This window comes from Lolium rigidum, chromosome 4 (genome assembly GCF_022539505.1).
Source record: "Lolium rigidum isolate FL_2022 chromosome 4, APGP_CSIRO_Lrig_0.1, whole genome shotgun sequence".
Lineage (NCBI taxonomy): Eukaryota > Viridiplantae > Streptophyta > Magnoliopsida > Poales > Poaceae > Lolium > Lolium rigidum.
Genome location: NC_061511.1, coordinates 171334856 through 171340900, shown reverse-complemented (window position 1 = coordinate 171340900; position 6045 = coordinate 171334856). Strand labels below are relative to the sequence as shown.

At 49.1% G+C, this 6045-nt stretch overlaps 1 pseudogene; it reads right to left on the bottom strand.

The window, feature by feature from the left end:
* Window positions 1-671: 671 nt before the first annotated feature.
* LOC124708949 lies at window positions 672-1738 on the bottom strand (annotated as a pseudogene).
* Window positions 1739-6045: the final 4307 nt, after the last annotated feature.

The window sequence follows — 6045 nt, the reverse complement described above, 5'->3', positions numbered from 1 at the left end:
CTCCATGTCTGAATCTTCAAAAGCGCGAACTTGATTAGCATTAGCATCCACTGATTCATCACTCCAACGATGAAAAACACAGCAATCGCAATGACACATGATATGGCTTCTAGAAATTTCGGGCAGCACACGTGCAGATCCTTGGTTCTCAAGTAGTGTTCAGATATATGCACAAGCTGGGCGTACATTCAACAAAAATTGCCGTGACGGACACAAATTGGATTTGGGGAAAGATATACAAGTGGGGTTTTCTATTCCAGGAACTAGTGAAGCAACGAGGGTCGATCGCCACTGTGTCGTGAGCTGGTTCCAAACAAAAATAATCATCCATCCCGGAGCACGCGCAACAGAAAAACATGACAACAAACAGACAAAAAACTATACCCACTAAACAAGCATCTAGCATAGGGTCACTACTAACACTACTAATACAGTGATATCATCTCAGCATATATAGTAGAGTTGATAGATACGGAGTAGCATATCTTCTGATTTCCTCTAAATCATGCAACCATTTATCATCATTAATCCAACATCATGATTGATCAACAGGTGCTAGGGTATGAATGAAGCTAGTAGCTTTTTTTATGAATCGAGCTAGCTAATGAACATTGAGAAGCAGTACCACTAAGCTGGCTAAATCATCTACAGTAGTAGTACCGAGCTAGGTATGAACCACATGCAAAGTTGAATTCCAATTGCAATCACAACAGAAAGGTGGAAGAAATTCCAAGGAAAAGAAACAGGATGGAGGAATCCATGGAAAGAGAGTTTTATTACAGGCAGCACCTCAGGAATCACACCTATTTGGAGCTCCTGCATGCGTCAAATTCGAAGCGACCCCCTCCCGAAGAAGAAAAATTAAAGCATCCGGTGCTATTCCGCCGGCGGTGGGGGCGTCGCCGGAGCGGCGGCGGAGGCGGAGGCGTTGGCGGCGTTGGTGGCGTTGGCCTCGGCGAGGGACTTGAGCTTCTGGAGGTTGAGCCTGACGACGGTGTCAGCGAAGAGGCGCGTGTCCTCCTCGCTGTTGCCTTCGGGGACGTCGACGACGTAGGACTCGAGGACGACGGTGCAGATCTTGGCGGGGGCGCCGGGGCGAGCTCGGAGACGGTGGTGACGGAGCGGTAGTTGGCGAGGCGGTGCTCGCCGCCGGTGATGGTGAAGCCGAAGGCCCTGCGCGCGTCGTCCAGGAGGTCGAGGCGCTCGGTGCTGGTGCTGGCGGGGAGGCCCGAGATGACGCTGACCTCGCGGAGGCGGCCCGGGCGGAGCTCGTCCCCCGCGTCCGGGTCCGGGCGGAGCGCGCAGCTGCGGATGAAGTGCTTGTACACCTGCGGGCAGTCGAAGCGGCGGACGATGGCCCAGACGGCGGCCGCCGGCGCCTCGATGCGCTGCGCGACGAGGGAGGAACATTGGCCAGGCCCCACGGCGTAGCGGTGGTACGCCTCCACCGTGGGCTGCAGCTCCGCGTACTCCGCCGCCGTCAGGCCAAGCCCCGCCGGCACCTCCGGCTCCGCCGCCGCAGGCTGCTGCTCCATCGACTGGATCCGGCTCGACGCGGTGGGTTGGGGAGGGATGCGTGCGGCGAGTGCGAGGGGCCTTGGAGCGACCTTGAGCTCAAGGAAGGAGGAGCCTTGCGCGAGCGAGCTTCCTGCTAGTACATTTAATACTACTCTATCTTGCAGTAGACAGTGAGGCGAGATGGGGAATTGGGGTTTGGGCTTTCTCTCTCTACTCGCGCTCTCTCTTGTCTACGACCCCTTTAATTTGGCTCATTGGAATAGAATTTATTAAAGTACGTTTATTATTTTCCTCTATTTATTTGGATGGGATTTGGTTCATCAAATATTCAAATAGGGAAAACACTACTTTTGCAGGTTTTTTCAAACCTTAAGAGAATGGTTTCACAACATAATAGAGTGGTTTCTTCCGAGTCGAAAGTAGTCTTTAGTGTAAAGGTTGTTATTCTTTTTCTAAGTAAATGCGTCTATTATTAGTTTAAGGATTGTATTTTTTGCACTGTGAAAAATGGTAAATTGTAATCATTTTTATTGTCAGGTTATTTTGGTTGAAGGTTATCGTAAAGCTAGCAAGAAAAATAAAAAAAACAATTTGCTAATGTGGTAGTCAAAAAACAATTACAGTGATTATTCTAGCTAAAAGAGAAAAACTAGAAAGACAATAAGGCAACACCATGTTAGATGCAAAGATGACCCTCATGTTTTCCATCGAGAGTTACTGTGAACAAATATAGGAAACAGACACCTAGATCAAGGTAGTAGTATGTTTATGCTAAACAATTTTTGTTTCATTCTTATGAAATGATACATATGGTTGTGAAGGATAAGGATGACTTGTAAATTTGGTCCCTATATTATTGAAGTGGTACCCTTTAGGCGTAATAGATGGCGTTTTTAGTACGCAAGGTTTTTGTCGGTGAGCGATGTAAAGGTGCCCAATTTGTTGAAGAAACGGATCTTTTAGGTGCAATGGCAATAAACGTGTTCAGATAGATGGCTTTATTTTCGTGAATTGTGCCAACTATGGGGAAAACTTAATGCTGAAGTAACGGATCATCTACGTGATAGGCATCCGCTGGTGATAGGGTCACCATTTTGTTTTTGTCATGGGGTTTATTCCATATTCTATCACCACATTGAAAATGGGAGGCAGAAAACATGTTGAAGCGTGAAGTATGTTGTTGTAGCAAGAAAAAATAAAAAAATTGTTATAGTGGTAGTCCAAAAATATTATGCATATTATGTGACTAAAAGATTAAAAAAAACTAGCAAGACATCAAGGTAGCACCATGTTTAGGCGCAAAGATGGCCCTCATGTTTTCGATCGAGAGTTACCGTGAGCAAAAGGGAAACTGGCCCTTAGATCAAGCCATCAAGGTAGTAGTATGTTTATGCTTAATAGTTGTTGCTCAATTCCGATGAAATGATACATATGGTTGTAAAAGGATAAGGATGACTTGTAAATTTGGTCCTTATGTTGTTGAAGTTGTAACCTTTAGACATAATAGGCTAATAGTTGGCGTTTTTAGTAAGCAAGGTTTTCATCAGGAGCGATGTAAAGGTGCCAAATTTATTGAAGAAACGATTATTTGAAGTGCAATGGCAATAATTGTGTTTTGATGGGCAGCTTTATTTCCGTGAATTGCGCCAGCTATGAGAGGACAAAATCATCCTTAAATAACGGGTCATCTAAGCGTTATCAGGGTCACCATATTGTTTTTGGCATGGGGTTTATTTCTATTTTTATCACCACACAGTGTAAATGAGAGCTAGAAATACATGTTGAAGTGTGAAGTATGATGTCCATGTATGCGCAAATAAACATAATTTTGTCATTTGTGGATGATTTTATTTACAAAGGTTGTTACCACCCAAACAAACGAAACCCATCAATTTTTAAAATTTAAAGCATGATTTGTTGTTTTGAAGTTACACCAAATAGGGAAAGCTTAAAACTAACAATATTGTTCATGTATGATGGCCAATGCTAATGGAGGTACACCATGTCTCTGCAAAGCAAAAAAAAAGGTGAATATATTTGCTTTCCTGAACTGAAGGCCCGTTATAGATATATTTGGTTCAACGTTAAATTTACTTTAGTTACACTCAAGCAATGTGTGACTTGCCACACAGTGTGACTAATTAATAGCAAAACATTAATACCAAAGTATAGTAGACCTGAACAACAACAAAATGTGTGTGCCCCATTAGTTATCTATACGGATCATAAAAAGGAGAAAGCCAGAAATCAAATACTTACATGAACATGAGAAATTTCTATTCCCTCCATCATTAAATAATTAACTCAAATTTATCTAAATATGAATGTATTTTCACACTAAAATGCAACTAAATACGTCTATATCTACATAAAGCTAAGTTATTTATTATGTGATGGAGGTAGTGTTTTTTTTTAGGGAGTTGTCTTTTCGTTTGGAATTATGCGCTTATCACCCCTCCGGTTCTCCCAAGAGATGCATTGCCATTTTCTCGATGAAGTGGAAGTCTGAACATGCGGCTTCCTTTTCGGCGTGGACTTGGCTGGTGGTTCAACATTTAAGGTATTTGTTATGTCATCGGGTTCCTTTTAGAAAGATTCGCCAATATTTTATTATCTATGCAGCATTTTATTTCTTCAGACGTAAATCTAGCTGGACTTTCAGTCATTGAACGAGTGGTTCGGCGTCGGCCGTTCGGGGCAAGGAGTAAGAGCATCCCCACTCGTTGGCGCTCTCCACGCCCAAATCCGGACGAAATAACCGCCGGATTGGACGAAATTAAGTCGTGAGGAGTACCGTATTTCCAGTCGTCCACCCGGAGTTCGGCGGATAGAGTTTAAATTCAAACAAATCGCCGTCCCGCGCTACAAGTACGGCCAGTTGATCGGCAAAAGGAGCAAAAGGATCAGCCACAGATCGGCGATCGGAGGAAAATTACACGGAGACAGGCTCGTCGGCAGTCCCGGCCGGCACGGCGGTGTCCGATGGACCAGTTTCCTCACACGCCGTGGCCGAAGCAGCTGCGGCGGGCGACGAGGAAGCAGCGGCAGAGGACGTCGAAGCAGCCGCAGTCGACGAGGTAGATGGTGAGGTAGACGAGGTAGGAGCCGGCGGAGACGACGAAGGACTGGCCGGAGTGGCTCGGAGGATGTCGCTGCGGTGGCCCCGGTACCAATTCCTCGTCTCCTCGTCCATCGGTTCCATGTCGCCGCCGCCCATGAGGAACGCCAAGTCCGTGTTCCTCTTCTTCGCCGCCGCCGTCGTCTTCGGCCAGGGCGATCCGGACGCCTTGGTTGGCGAGCATCTCCCGCCACCTGCCGTCGAACTTGTCGTTCCTCCCGTCGGCGTGCGACCTCAAGTCGGCCCGAGCACTTGTCGATCGACGCCCGCATCCCGTCGGCGGGATTGTCCGTCCGTTTGAACTCTTTCAGCTTCTTCTGGCCGAGTTCGGGCGCCCTTCCGCCGCGCAAGCCGCCGGAGCGTCGGGGTTGTACTTGCTCGGTCTTGCTCTTCGAGAGGGTCGTGCGAGTTTCCTTCCACTTCTCGCAATTCTCGAGGCGGGCGTAGACGTTGAGGAACTTGAACTGCAGGCCGGTGTCGTCCGTGTACATGTCCAAAGCTCGGCGCAGCTGGGGAAAAAAGAGCACGGCGATACGGGTCAGCTAACGACGATGTACCTCGGTGATGCAGGGTCGGCGGAGCATACCTTTTGCTCCAAGTCGTGGCCGCTGATCGGCCGTTTGTCGACCTCCTCCTGTATGCCGTGCCATTTGCTGCACGCCGTCTGCATGATCCCCCAATGGGTGGCCATTGCCTTGTCTCCCCGGTACACGTTCATGTTCGTCTTGTTGAAGTAGGGATCGACGAGTTTGTGTTCCTCGTACGCCTACCTCACTCGAAGCCAGTATGTGTCGAACGACTGATTGGCTCGATTATGCCGTTCGTGGACACGGTCATCCAAGCTTCGGCGAGGCACTCCTCTTCCTTCGGCGTCCATTTGATACGCGGTTCGGCAGGCGGCGAGTCCTTCTTCCTCTTCTTCTTCCCCTTCGACGAGTTGGCGGCGGCTTGAGTTGGCTCTTCTTCTTCCTCGTCTTCTTCTTCGACGGCTTGGCTTCCGTCGGCAACATCCTCCCGATGCTCGTTGCGCGCCGCCACGGCTGCCGTCGCCCTCGTCTCCTCTTGCGTGAAGAACCCCGGGCACGCAGCGGCGGCGGCCATGAAGAACCCCGGGCTCGCAGCGGCGGCCATGGAGCCGGAGGTGATCATCTCGTGGATCTCCTCTTCGTTCGGCGCCGCCATCGCACCGAACGGGAGCGGCCCTCGTCGCAGGGCCGGCGAGGTGCCCTCGAACAGGCCGCCGCCGCCGACGTCAAGCTCGGGCGGCGACATCGTTGACCTGGACGGTTGGACGTAGGCGCCCTCTTGGAACACGACAGTCGGCGACGGCGAGTACAGCGAAGGGGAGAAGGACGACGGGGAACTGGTTGTACCTTGCGTCGGCCATTGGTCGGGGAACATGCTGCCGC